Genomic DNA, 15,623 nt, shown 5'->3' with positions numbered 1-15,623 from the left:
GAACATAGAAACTTCTGTTTCATAGATCATTACCCCATTGAGCCCTACAACAAATGTATTATGTAGCAATGTAATGGAACAACTGTGTGTGGATTGAACAAGAATGAAACAGCTGAAAATTTATCGAAATAATAAATTTTAATAACATTCATCTGAACAGCATTTTTGCTTCAACACAAAACCATATTAATTATTATCACATGTTAATAACATGTCTTACATTTTCTTTGACACACATGAAACTTTTATGATTTAACATGAAGAGTTTGGATAAGAAAAACTTCTTAACTATTAACAAATACACTTTCAACTTTCTACATTAATTTTCTGCAGGTACTTAAAATGCCGATAGAAAGGCTTTAAGAAAAATATGGTAAGTACCACTCAATAACTTTTCTGAACATGGAATGAGATATGGCAGTACCAGCCAAATAATGTGTGTGTGTATGTAACAGACTAGATATATTTGAACAGTTTTTCACTTTTAAATCTTATATCACTAGTATCACAATGTTTCTTTGGTTTCATTCATAAATATCACTCTTGAAATCTCCCATGATACTTAATATCATTCAGGAAATATGAATTTTATTTAATATACATGAGTCAAATAAATTCAAAAAAGAAATTGTATCACCTGACAAAAATTTCTGTTGATATCTGTATCTAATAAAAAATTTTCATCCATCTAACACTTACAGATCAATAATTAAAATAAACATGTGATAGTTAAAGAGTCATTGTTTCAAAATATTTAGAAAAACTCTCGGAACTGCCCTTTAATATTTTGGGAACAAGAAATCTGAACTAACTACATATAGACAACGCCAATTTAAAATCTTAGTTGACCACATGAACACTTTAAAAAAAATTAAGAATCTTGAACAACATTAAACACTGAACAAATCTTAGTATTGATAACATAATTCTTCGTAACTGCAACTTTCCAGAATTTTTTTTCTTTATTGAGGCTCTGGCAGGGCGCACAATATGTTATGAACTGGGATAGAAAGCACTCCTGCCAAGGTAATTCCAATAGCATCTGCAACACATGTTATTCCCATGGAGAATTCCCTCTGGTCTTCTGGAATCTAGAAAAGAGAAAAAAACATCAATTTTGCTCACACTATATCTTCAGGACACTACCATTATGAAGTAGTGTGTGTTCTATATTTGATTGAGGGTTTATGAGCATATATGTTACTTGTTCTACAGTTATGTATCCCTAGAGAGGGGTAACTTAGGCACTCACCCAAGACCTTGCACTTCAGTGGACCATTAACCAGATATAAATTACTTGGGTCACAAGTTTGTAGGGCACTGGCACTTCAAACTGAGAAACTAAGATCTTCACTTTTTTCCATGCTGAAGGAATTCATATGAACCATTTTGTTGCATAATTTCTGTGCATGCCTGGCCTTGCAACAACCTTGAGTCAATTTTGCTCAGTGATTCTTCCATGGTGCACGTATTAAAGGGAGCTTTCAGACCAAAGCAGCAGGTGATAGGTGACACAACCAGTGACTCTGGGATTAATTACACACCTTCATTGTGTAACTGAAGTGAGAAAGGCTTCTTTAGTCTAAAGCAAAACATTTATCATGCATGTGTGAACAACAGACCGAGATGACAATGCCCAGACGCATGCAAGTGACATGTGCAGCTTGTCGTATTTCTTGTCACCCATCAATCCGCTTAAGGTTACCACATTTTGTGAAGTAAAAAGAAGAACATTTCTACATCAAGATGTTTGTTCATACTTTATTACATCTTTTTTATAACAACTTTCTACTGTAACAATAAAATGCAATAACAAAGAACACTAAATCAACAGGATGTAACATGATACCATGTTTACATCAATGTAGTAGACACAAGTTTGAATCTGAAACAAAGCAACATGAGAGATGGTTTGTGTAGGTTTCTGATATTGACTTGTTTGTCACTATCAACGATATCTGAGAATTAAATTCAGTGATGATTGTATTCAAGTTTGAAATACAGTACCGTGACATCCAGTGAGCATGTTGTGACTTGCTATGCTCATTTTTAACATTTTAAATTTTTGTTAAGGGTTTGTAAGAAAACCCAGGTCTTTTTGCTCTGAAAAGAAAATCCACCTGCTTGACCCTTTTATTATCTAAGAGGAATAATGTGGGGAAGAGAATATATGTTAACCTTGGTGTATTCTGTAAATGAAGACCAAAATAGTTTAGTCAAAGTTTGTTTGATTAAAGTCCAAATGCCCAGAAAGGCTCAACACGGCTGGATCCAAAGTTTAAAGTGGGGTCCAAACCACTATGCAATGTGCCTCCAATGGGGATCAAACCCAGGACCCCTTGATTAAAAGGCTTCAGCATTACCACTACATCATAATTCCAATTGACTTGATATTTTTTTTTTCCACATTTATGTATTTATAGAGACATGCATATTTCGTTTTTGATTAAAACACAAAATATGAAATAACACATTGAAATGATAATTTTTCATGTTTCAAGAAGGTGTAACGTGCATTTTCTTGCCTTGTTTTGTCACGAAATGACCCGCAAAATGCGAAATGGACTCTTAAAATGAAATTTAGTGTTTATTTACCGATGCAACACTTTCTGAAGTTTGAATTATCCTGCAAGTTATGCAAAACATGGAAAATTATTAATTTTACTGTAAATATTTGAGAAGCAAAAATGACCCCTTTAAACACGAATAAACTTAATACTCTGTTAACTACATAAATGTACTATTAGAAGGGATATGTGTTATAAGTGCAGTGCAAATTTAGGATTATATTCACAATTTTCAAACCAAAATCTCATTTTTGCATACTGCTTTTGATCCACCACTAAAACACCAGAACATTATTTTTTACCGCTTTTGACCCTGAAATTGACTTTTTGTACCGAAATTTTGCTTTTTTATCTTACAAAATTATATGCCTCTATGTATTTATAATTATTGTAATTTTATTTATTCCAATGAATCTCTAAAGTTCATAAGTACTGAATTGGTATTGATGGCAAGCCAACACAGGAACAAATGCTTACAATTTACAACATAAATTGATTGTAAATTAAATTTCATACTATAAATTATTACATTTCCATTACATAAGATATTGCTGTGTTAAAGACTGGTTGGTCTCTTGAATTCACAGGAATATATTTGGCAAACGTTCCCTTGCACATTTCTGCTCCTGCAAAAAAACCTACTATTTTTTTTAAAAAAAATACCTTTGGGGACAAGTAGAAAATATATCCCTCTTCCCTCTCTCTTCAGTAATTGTGAAAGGAAAAATGAACAATAAAAGACATAGTGAGAACGAAGGCATGCTATTTGGCATTTTCAATGGTTCAAATATGATTTTAAAATAATTCAGATCTTCAGTTAAAATTTCCAGTTTCCTTGCAGTTTCATAGTTCAGCACAATACATCAGTCATAACAGGAGGATTTCCATTTATCAAAAGCAGTTATGCTAATTCAACAATATTTAAAAAAGATGCAGTAAACGTTATGTTATGAGTTAAATAAGAATCAAATGCAGAATTTAAGATGTATTTTGTTCCCACTTGGAAAATGTGTGGTATGTTCCAAGTATTTAGAAAATCCCAATTTGTTTAATTTACAATTCTTCTCTGTTTGCTTGTTATGTTTTGTTAATTTAGAACTTGTAAAGTTTCCTGCTTCCTGTACATAACTAATGAAACTAAAATCTTAATTTCAATTATACGTGACTACCATAACTACAAAGGTTTCAATTTATTATTTATTCAAGTTCAAAGTAGCTGGTGTTATATACTTACACTATATAAAATTTTGTTGTATGTGTTAACATACGCAGCTCCTCCGAGCAGGCCTTCCCACAGGACTAAACCAAAAACAATCCATATATCACTGGGATGTATTTGTAAATCACTTGCAACGTAAACATTCCTACATTTATTGCCTGAAAAAATATATATATTATTTAGAAACTTACAGATATAGTGCATTCTACAAATTGCTTAAAGCTAACCTTCCACCAAATTATTATTATTGACATTAATGATACAATTGATCTCACTTGAATGATTTAGTTTATTTTACTTTGTTTTTCTGCCACTTTGAGCTAATTGTGAGGATGAGAATGAGTGATGATATGATGAAATTGAATAAGAGATACTCACAAATAACATCCACCCCAGGCCAGGATTTGACCCTACGACCTCTGGCAACATAGTACTGTCTGACTGCCTTAGCCGAGACCATGGATGAAATTGCTCATGTCCCAACCAGACGCATTCAGTGGCTAAATAGGGGTGACAGAGTTTTGGACAGGAAGCGGGTTCCTTGAAAATCGTCTGCTGTAGAAACAGCAATGAAGTTTCAACGTAGTAACATCGCCGCCAAAATACATACAGAGATGATTACGAATTATGTAAGCCAGTCATATACTATATCAGCAAACAGAACATATCAGGAAAGTATTCATATCGTCACATTAGTAGATAAACTTGTTTGTAAAGCAGTAGCTTTATTTTAGATCATTCAATTAAATTGATCTTCTCAGTAAATATTATAATTAGCACAAATGTACACAACATTAATCAGGATAGTATTCAATAATAATAATATTGTTGTATATAGTATTATAAATATAAATGTAGTAACTGAATGGCTTGTGACATTTTCTAGCATAACGAGGTTTTTTTTGTAGAATGTGCAACAGGGGCCAAAACGTCCCAATTCTCCTCATTCCACTTCAAAACGATTTGTTGCGAATTGTAAGAGCCATCACAAACAACACAGAAAGTAATAAACACAACAAGCGAACCCATGCAAGCGAAATACCACAGGGTAGTTTGGTGAGTGCTTCTCCATGCTTACCCTCTCGTGTTTGGAATTGTCCTTTTCAGGTAGTTTTGTCTTCCATGGCCGGACTGTACTGTTCTAACCACTCTGCCATGGAGGTCAGCAATCTCACTTGAGGATGAACTTGTGGCAAGCTTTATAATGCTACATATTAAGCATTTCATTATATTAACCTTTCACATGCAAAGAATAGTCTCTTTTTTTATTGATTTAGTGTTTTAAGTACAGCTCAAAGTGGGATCCGAACCACTATGTGCCTCTACCGGCTATCGAACCCAGAATCCCTTCATTACAAGGTGACGACACTACCACTGCGCCATCAGGATGCCCTGAATAGTCTTTTTCTTTTACTGTGGAGCTAACAGCCTCCACAATCAAACAGAGGGTATTCAAGATTGGTGTGCAAAGCTAACAAGGAAATGTGTACAATATGTTGAGGCACATATAAGATTCTTCTCTGCCTCTCTAGGCTTTCATGATAATGAATCATGATTAGACAAAATTGATGAAAGGATGCTCACAAGGGAATTCCCATGCCAGACCTGAACATTGAATGTTAGGTGGCAAGATTTTGAGTCAAGTAGAGGAGAAAGTCTAAATATGGGCGAAGGTTTAAATATGGGTTTTGGCGTTATCAGTGCTCCAGTGTGCTACAGCCTGGTGGATGCTATGGGAACTGGTTATCTGTCAAGGACAAAGTTTGCGGTGCCATTTCACAAGTAAAAGTGGTGGTTCGTTTTGGCTTTGGACGCTGTTATAGATTTGCGACCTCCGAAAACTTTTTTCAGGTAAACTCAACGTTTTCTGAATTCTCATCTGCTTTGTATAGGTTATGATATTAGCGGTACATAAAACAAATGTGGGCTTTTATAATGCCATGATTTGTTTGTGAAATATGTACCACAGAGTGTGAAAATAAATTGAAGAAGAAAATGGCATGATGGTCTAAATTTTGGCTATGGCGTAAGGTCTAAATATGGGCTCTATATTAGTAATACTTAAACAAAGAACTAATAAATTGTTATTTTTGTTTTAGAATGCCCAGGACAAAGCCATGCTACGAAAGGAAGGGAAAACGAAAGATATGGAATCAAGATGATATGGCGAGTGCCATAGCAGACGTAAGATCAAAGAAAATGAGTTGTGATAAAGCGGCCGTTGATCATAAAGTTCCTCGTTCTACGTTGCAAAGACTTAGCAAGAATAATTCATTGATGCCAGCTGAAGCATCAAAAGTAAAGTTAGGAAGAAAGACAATCTTAGGGGATGAACTGGAGAAGTTGCTTGTGTCATATTTGCTTTTCACGGAACAAAGATTTTTTTTTGTTTTACAATTGGCGATCTGAAGAGAATTGCCTATCAAGTTGCAGAAAAGAACAACATACCCCATCCTTTTCGGTCAGCTGAGGCAGGAAGAACATGGTCAGATCTCTTTCTTCGTTGTCACAGCGATGTCTTGTCTATGTGAAAACAGAGTGGTACCTCATTTTCCAGAGCTCTAGTATTTAACAAAGAAAACGTCCAGAAATATTTTCAACTTCTTGATGAAGCTTACGAAAGGTTCAAATTCCTTCCCGACAGAATTTTTAATGTCGACAAGACAGGTATCATGATAGTGCAAAGTAAAGTACCTTACATCATCGGAAGGAGAGGAAAGAGGCAAATTGCTGCACTCACATCAGCAGAAAGGGTGGCTACAGTCACAATCATTGTTTGCATGATGGTAGTGGAGTTTTCGTTCCCCCAACAATCGTGTTTCCAAGGAAGAACATGTCCGAACAGCTCATGCGAGGTGCTCCACTGGGATCTATTGGTTTCGCACATCCATCTGGGTGGATTCAAGACAACATTTTTATGAAATGGCTTAACCATTTCATTGAAAAAGTGGTCCCTACAGCAAAGTCCCCTGTGCTCCTTATCTTGGATGGACACTACACCCATGTTAGGAATATGGAAGTCAATGACATTGCCAGAGCTAACCACATACCCATAATTTCTCTGCCTCCGCACTCAACACACAAGCTTCAACTGCTAGATAAAACTTTAATGGAACCCTTGAAGGTGTTTTATAGCGAGGAAGTGCGGATGTTGATACGTCACAATCAGAAACCTGTCACTCCCTACGACATGATGGAGCTTTTTGGAAAAGCTTATTTGAAGGTCCAAACCAGTGAAGTTGCAGTAAATGGATTTAGAACAACAGGAATCTACCCTATGAATAAAAATATCTTCTCCGAGGTGGACTTCATTGAAGCTCAAAGGGAATCTGACAAGACATGCTCCTCAGCTGAGATGTCACCCGACACAATCCCTGGACCAAGTGGATCAATCCAGCAAGGTTGAACACCGCCAGCAGGCTTGCTAGATTCTGTGCCACATTGCATGCAGGATGAGACCAATCATCAAGGAATGTCAAGAGATCTCATTAGCCCATTTGATATCTCGCCTGTTCCATCAATCACAAAGAAAGCAAGTAATTGAGGTCCGAAGGTTGCGATGGCTTCTGTTGTTATGGGATCTCCCTACAAGGCTGCTCTTTCTGCATCAATGAAGAGGTCGACAAGTAAACCACGAAAGGGAAAGAGGGAATTGGATTTTGGAGAAGGGAAACGAAAGTCATTGGTAGAAGACCAAGAAAAAAAGAAAGCAAAAGAAATCCTCTGCAAACAGGGTTCATCAAACCTTGCAGCACGAAAGACAAAACTCAAGAAAGGTGCGGACAGCAGTGATTCAGATGAATATGAAGAAGAGGCCGTCACTAGGATGCAGTTCATTGAAAGTGACGAAAGTGGTATTGAAGTTCCTTTTGGAGAAATGCAGCCACAAGATAATGATGCTGAGTGCATGTTTTGTAGTGAAAAATTTCTGAAGACTGTCCTAATGAATTTTGGGTGATGTGTCAATCCTGTTCTTTGTGGGCACACAACGAATGTGCACGGGCAGACAAAGATCTGTATATTTGAGATTTCTGCAAATTATAGACTGACACTCATCTACGTAAAACATTTTCCATCTTGCTACATGAAAAATGAATATATTTCATTGTTTACTTTTGATATTTTATGTTATTTCAATTGTTCATCCATGTTGAGATCACATTTTCAAAATATTTGGATATTTTTCTTCATTTCAATTTTTTCCCATTCTGCTTGATTTTCAAAACAAATTATTCATAAATGTGAATTTTATAATGTTTTAGTCATAAATTACTGTTTCTTTAAATTTTAATTGCTTTTTTGTGATATTGCCAATGGTAGCCCATATTTAGACCACCATTTTGAAATACATCATTTTACCATTTTCTGGAAATTCATTTTTTTTAAATGGAGATCATCTAATCTTTTACATTTAAGTATATATTTCATAGATATGTATTTTAAAGGCAGGTGCTTGATATATTAACATTTTTCCTCCGAAAATGACAATAAAAAGGGGGCCCATATTTAGACCTTTTCCTATACTCAATGTGCCATCAAGGTGGCAAAATAAACATTTGATTTGATTTTTGTTATTTAGTGCCACTTTTGACTAATCACGATGATGTAGCTGAGTCATCATATGATGAAATTGATGAACAGACACTAACAAAGAATGCCCAGGCCAGGATTCGAAATCAGGATCTTTGGCAATGTAACTCCCTGTGCTAACCACTCTGCCTCACAGGAAGGTGGCAAAATATACTATCCATAAAATATATCACTGCTATGGGCTATAACTACAGGAGATGCTGGCTTTCAAATGTTAAATGGAAACATGAATGAAACAGTCTAACGCATATATAAAGAATGAAATTATTTTTTCCAATTGTCAAAGATGATAACAACAATTATCATGTAACATTTTAGAGTAAGCACATGACATAATTACCTGCAATACTGATAATACCCACAGACGGTCAATAGTGAAACAATTAACCGATGATCGAGACAAAAAGATGCCAATCTGGTATACAACTTGAAACCATCTGTACTGTTCATGGTGGCTTATTGAAATGTTATCAAAGTAGATCAGTTCAAACTAAATGAAGGAAGAAATAAAGAAAATAAAAATATAAAACATAAAAAATACATCGTCACAGATAACAGGTTTATAAAGTAAATTTAACAAGTGTAGAGGAATCAACATAAAATAAATTAGAGAAGGAAACATAGAAAAATTTTAAAGAAAGCTATAATTAGAATTTTAGTCAAATAAGTGTCTCCTCATCATACCTTGAATTTGCAAGGATGGTGATATCTTGAGAATTTTCATAATGTCATTTGCATCATTACATTTTTGATTGATTGATTGATTTGGTGTTTTAATTCCACTTTAGGCACAGAAAGGCTAATTGGGACTGGACCTACAGTTTAAAGTGGGATCCGAACCACTATGTGTCTCCACCGGGTATAGAACCTGGGACCCCTTGATTACAAGGCGACCATGCTACCACTGCACCATCGGGGAGGCCTGCATCATTACATTTTTAATCACACACATTCCTACCAATCAATCTTCACCTTTCTTTCCTCTCTGAATGATTTAAAAATTACTATGCTGTCTCAATGACAGTGGAGTTTGAGGCCAGCAAAAGAGAAAGTTGCCTGATCCTCTATTGCCTTCATCTGTTATGCTCTTACAAAAACTCCCACTGATGTTCAGCAAAATACACTTACAGAAAAATATGATCATGAGATGCAGTCACAATAAGAGAACCTCTAATTTTCTATTTGTCATATTCCAAGCAGAAATAGGAAAGGACTCATCGGGTCCCTGATTTAACATTATTTTTTCAAGATTTTCCAGGTGATTGTAATAGATTTTGCCTTAGTTTGAATTTTTGTTTTAAGTCCACTTTATGCACATATAGGCTAATTGGGACTAGACCTACAGTTTAAAGTGGGATCTGAACCACTATGTGCCTCCACTGCATATCAAACCTAGGACCCCTTGATTACAAAATGATGGCATTACCACTAAACCATTTGGTACGAAAAGAAACCATGTATCAAAACAAAAGCAGAGTACATAAATTACATGAAAAATAATTACGATAATTTATATTAATCTATAATATAAACACATTTTGCATGCAACTTACCAATCCCTGGTTGATGAAATATTCAAACAACAAGACTGTTCCCAGAGCAAGCATGTAGCTAAACAGTGCTGGCACAGACTTAAGCTTGTCCACAAACTCAGAAAATATATTTCTTCTCAAATCAGCACTTTCGGATGGAGGAGTGCCTGGTGGACTGTCTGGTGGTGTGGGTACGGTTGATGTCTCCACATCGCTGGGCATTTCAGTTTTAATTTCAACACTCGCTCCAATGGGAATTTCAAGATAAATTTCCTTGCTGGAAGATTCGGTTTCAATGGTCAGGTGAGTAGCAGCACTAGCGACAGTGCTGGCGGCAGCACTGACGGCAGATTCAGGGCGCACTGCAGATGTACTTTTACTGGCAGCCTTTGGACAGCATACTCCTACACCTTGTCCTTCTGGATGCTTAAGTAAGCACCAAAATCTATGGACAGAAAGAAAATAAAAGATGAAGTTAGGTTGCAGAGTAAAAAAAAATGTTGAAATACTGAATAAAGTCTAGCACCAAAAAAAATTCACTTGTAGGGAAAATATTAACAAAATAATATATTTTTCCTGTAAGGCCTTTTAATGTGCTTTTCAGTACATATCCATTAAGGTAAGGATTGACCTCTGTGGACTGAGCACATTTTTCCGATGGGGATTTTTTAGAAAACACCATCTAAAAAAAACACCAAAAATGCAGGTTTTCCAGGAAACTTTTGCATCATCATGATAGAAGTCATGAACAGTGAACAGATTGGTGTAGAATAATGAAAACAATGCTTAATAGAGTTCTAATACCTCCACTGAAGTAATGGCTCTTTTTTATACAGATAATTTTCAGCATTTAGTGTTGATTATACTTCACGAAGGTTAGTGTTTTAAAAAGTTTGTTTCAAGTTGAGTTAATGCTCAAATAGGTTAATTGGGGATGAACCTACAGTTAAAGTAGGAACTAAACCTCTATGTTTCTCTATGGATATGAAACCTGGTTTAATGGGTGATATTTAGTGGTTAATGTTGTGGCCTCAGGATAACCACTGCTATGCTATTGAGGAGATGAATGCACTCAGCATTGATAAAAATAATTACTTGCTTGTTAGAATGATTGGCTGAAATTTTTACGAAGTGCATCCCCTATGTTTGCCATATTATGAGGTAATATACAGCTCCATGCTGGGAGAAACTAGGCACTGTCAACATATCAGTGTTTCAAGGGCAACACATCCTGTAGTGATAGCACAGAAAGACAATTCCACACATGTAAAATAGCAGCAGCAAAACCAAGCAGACTCTCTAGCTCAGTTTGTAGAGAAATGGCACTGTATGCAATAGATCCAGGTTCAAGTCCTGGTTCAGCCTGCCTTTATCACTGAAGTTTCTACATACTTAGGGATGGATGATATAGTTTTTCTTTAAAAATACATTTCACACTGATAAGGTAAAAAAAAAGGTACAGTTCCCTGTGCATATAGCACCATATCATGAAGGCACATTTCACATATTTGTATAAAAAAGTCACAATACTATGTTGTTCAGGATTGTCAAATCTTTTTAAACTAACATTCATAAGATAACAGTTAATGCTGTACAAACACCCGATTGTTTCAGATTAAGGGATCGTAGATAGGCTATGTGAAGCCTGATATTCGAAGTTAATTGGCTGCGAGAGGTGTATCCTAAGAGGGGGTATTGCTCTGAAGAGCTACATCTACACTTAACACATTGGGGTCTCACGACAGGCACTTAAAGCCAATGTGGACGAACGACGGGCATAGCCCGTCCTGTGGTATGCAATCGCTTTGCCGATTGAAGGACGGGCTATGCTCGTATTTAGTCTCATGCGCGTGTTCATTCAAGCCCCTCTGTTGAAATTCCGACCGCTAGATGACTCATGTGCTAGTTTTATCTCGCACCTGTGACTGTTTGTTGTCGGGTTAATGTACTGTGCATTGTTTAGAATGGCATCGTTAGATCCAGACTGCATAGAGGATTCCCGCTCAGAGTTTTAAGTTAGCGACGATTTTGATGATGCAGATGAATTTGAAGATTTGGAAGGTAGGTTAGATTCGTAATAATTATTGTCGACAATATAAACAGTGTTGCAAACTCTAGTATTTTATGAATGAAGTGAGAAGAGGTAATTTTATTGGGTCTATTCATCTTGCCTCTTGCTTGATTCTCCTACATGCACTGATGTACTTTTAGTTTATCCATTTATTATTTTGGATAGTGTATGTAAAATGAAAATTTATTTTATTTATTTAGTTTATTTATTTATTTGTTTAATTTTTACAGATGACGCAGAACCAACTGATACATTGTCTACATGTCCTGCAGCCACTTTTTCATACAAAAGATAATTACTTGTAATTTGTAATTATTTTTTGTTATGTGCACATAAGAAGTATTCATATGCAAGATTCAAAAGATGTATTGATAGTTTATGTAGTTAATTATTGAAATTTCCAGATTACGAACTTAAAATATCCCTATATTAACATTTGTTACAATGTTGTATTTTTTCTTCTTCACAAAACATTGCTGAAAAAAAAATATAAAAAAACGTCTGAAAATGAAAATAAAATTTAACAAATTTTTGTTCATTGAAAAGAGGACGTTTTGTAGATTTAAGAAATATGTGGTAAATAAAAACAAATTAAAAATATTTTTTCTATGATTTTTTGAAAAACAACCAAAAACCGCAGATCAGAGGTAACAATGCTGTATTATGAGGCCAGACCCGAATGTGTTAACCAAACAAGGGGGCTAGCCCCGTGAAATAAGAACTACACTCAACGATTAACTTTAAACACTACAATTGACTGGTCTGGCAGGGGTGTGAGAGAATGAAAGACAAGGATAGAGGAACGTTCATTACCTGTAGATCTCGAAGTGACGATCGACTCACTGGTTCGTTGATGAAACTGATGAACTCTCCTGAAATAAAACTCCTTTCCGATAGCGTACTACTCCTCGCTGTAACTCCTTTTGTAATGTTCGGTAATCCAACTTTAAGTCGGAGGCAACAACTGTTCACGCCATTAAATTTCTTAGTTCAATTGTTTGTATAATTCAGAGGCACCGACTGTGCACGCAATAGATTTCAGATACCGACTGTGTTAAGAAATATTCTCCCAAGCTATTTAAACGAAATTCGAACTTCGGCCGTTGAGAGAACGCATCTATCAATAACTGTGCTTTCAGCATAAAGCTGTGTTTGCAGTACCTTTCCTACAATTCTGGAAGAATTCGTATCAGCGGATTTTTACATCCTCTGGAGATTGCAGGTGCATTTGCTTGAAAGAAGCTCTTTCCAGCTTCTTTCATACTCGGGCCCTTTTTATGAAATGATTAGGCTATCGGACTATGGCACCCGGGGTCCCGGATTCGAGTCATGCCTTCGGGACTGGACCTACAGTTTAAAGTGGAATCCGAACCACTATGTGCCTCCAACAGGTAACGAACCCAGGACCCCTTGATTACAAGGTGACGATGCTACCACTGCACCATCGGGGAGGCCCAGAACTTGCTTCATAATGGTGCAAATTTGGATCAGGTTAATAATAAAATAAATACATGAGGCAAGTGAAATATTATTTCTGGAATTTGATATTGATATCTTACTTCAAAAATATATGTTACTATGTTTATGTATACACAAAAATTCTACATGAACAGCAGTTGCAGCAAGTTAATCAAAGAGATTTCTGTAGACCTAGAACGTTGTACAGTTCTGTTAGAAAAATTCCATGTGACAAATTTTTCTAAGTCTAACGTCTTACCAAATTATGTTGGTAGCTCTGCAACAAGGAAGTGTTGTTAAATATACCATCCTCCAATCAGAGTGAAATTCGCTTCGGAGGAGCAGGAGGCATGACTCACGGTCTTCTTCACAGAAATTTCATGAGATAACGTCCCCATTGGTTAAATATTGTTCCAATAATGTGAAAAAACAGAAAGATTGCGCAAAAGTTTACTTTGTCACTTGAATTGCGTTTAAGAATTTTAAATTAGTATTAAATTGTATTATGTAGTATTATTTCATGCTCAATCCCCCCTCTAACTAAAATACCTGACATAATCTAAGACCTAGATTTGGATACTGCTCCCCCCGAACCAATGTTGAATTGGTTCAGGGGGAGCAGTAAGAGCTGGATACCCCTGTCCCTTTTTGATAATACCCTTAAACACTTTCTTTTTTCATCTAATGGATTAAATATGGTGCATTTAAGGGGTAAAATATTTACATATATTTTAGAAAAATATATAAATGTTGAATTTTATATTATTTGAAGGGAAAAAATCCCCCCAAAAATCTCGATGGCACAGCCTGCACCATCACATGTAATATTGCATGTAGTGCGTTTAGCTCAGCATGTTGGCTGTAAATATAACTTTTTATTCCTCCTGATTAACAATTTGTTTTTATATCTATTTAAAATCTAAACCAACCTCAGTTCCACGTAGTACACCCTGGACTGAATTTAGCAGACTAATAAGGCTCTGTCGTCTGGACCTACTGCCAGTATAATCTTCGTAGGACTGTGTGTGTTTTGTCCTTCTTTGTGCCGAGTGTCCCTTTACAGCCTCAGCTTTTAACCCAGGTAAGGATATTTTAGTCTTCAGACACGCTTTTATCTTTGTAATGATAAAGGGCTGGGCCCCTTATAGTGTGACGGGTGAAAAATACCCTAAGTTTTGACGCACCCAAATTTTAATTCAAATTAAAAAATTCTTAATATAGATGTTTCAAAACACGTATTTATCTACTGAAAACAGTAGACAAAAGTTTCAGAGGAGTAAGTAGAAAAGTGACATGAAATAATACCCAAACAAGCCAAACATTATGAATTTATCTTACATACGTTTTTTTTTATTTCACTTTCCAAAACCTAGGAGCTCCAAATAATACATGGCATGCGATTTACAAGACAGTCTGCTTTTCTGAGCTTGTTTCAAAGTGCCTAGTCAGAGATTACTACCGTTCAAGGTAAAAGAGGAAGGGGAAGAAATCCACCAGGGCATCATGAAATATGAAGTAATATTTTCAAAGGCATCCAATACAAGTGATAAGGGTTCACCTGACCTTGCAAAATGTGGGAAACATGTTTCATGCTGGTGTTCAGAAGGCTGTGGCTAAATCTGGAACTAACAGTGGAATGAGAAAGCATTTGTAACATGTAACAATGACATTTCGCATTTACAAAATATGAGATATGTAGACCTTGATTTATTTATTATAGTAGATGGTCTAGAATTACATACCCCAAAAGTGTAGTTCTAAATTTCAGACCTCAAAATCTATTCCAGGTTGTAAAATAAATTTGTGATAGAAGCAGATAGGTTAATAAGGTTTGCAAGATTGCTAATGACTCTTAAGACAAACGTTCAACGAAGATTTTTGAGTAAGAAAGTGGGAAATTGTTAAAAATAGCGGCCTTGTTGAGTGAAGATCGATGGTTCGAATCTCATAGAATCGGCTATTTTTTCCACTAACTTTTGGTGTGTAATAGAATTAATGTATTGTTGGCATTTACAGGTATAAGAAACAAGATATGAAAAGACTCCTCCTCCGTGGTGGTGCGGTGTAAGGCACTGTGCTTTGGACACTGACTGCGGGATGGCATGAATTCGAGTCAGCCTGGGTTCTCGGCCTGTGTATAGGACCGGTGGCAACCCACCATTGTGAGGAAATTGGGGAGCTACGAG

The 15,623-nt window shown here is 35.9% G+C and overlaps 1 pseudogene; it reads right to left on the bottom strand.

Annotated features, from left to right (window-relative positions):
* Nucleotides 1-962: 962 nt before the first annotated feature.
* Nucleotides 963-15,623, bottom strand: part of LOC145981452 (battenin-like) — a 42,974-nt pseudogene continuing 28,313 nt past the window's right edge.

This window comes from Lepisma saccharinum, chromosome 2, assembly GCF_977018435.1.
Source record: "Lepisma saccharinum chromosome 2, izLepSacc3.1, whole genome shotgun sequence".
Classification (NCBI taxonomy): Eukaryota; Metazoa; Arthropoda; class Insecta; order Zygentoma; family Lepismatidae; genus Lepisma; species Lepisma saccharinum.
The sequence above is the reverse complement of the archived record's forward strand: the minus strand, read 5'-3'. Positions and strand labels throughout refer to the sequence as shown.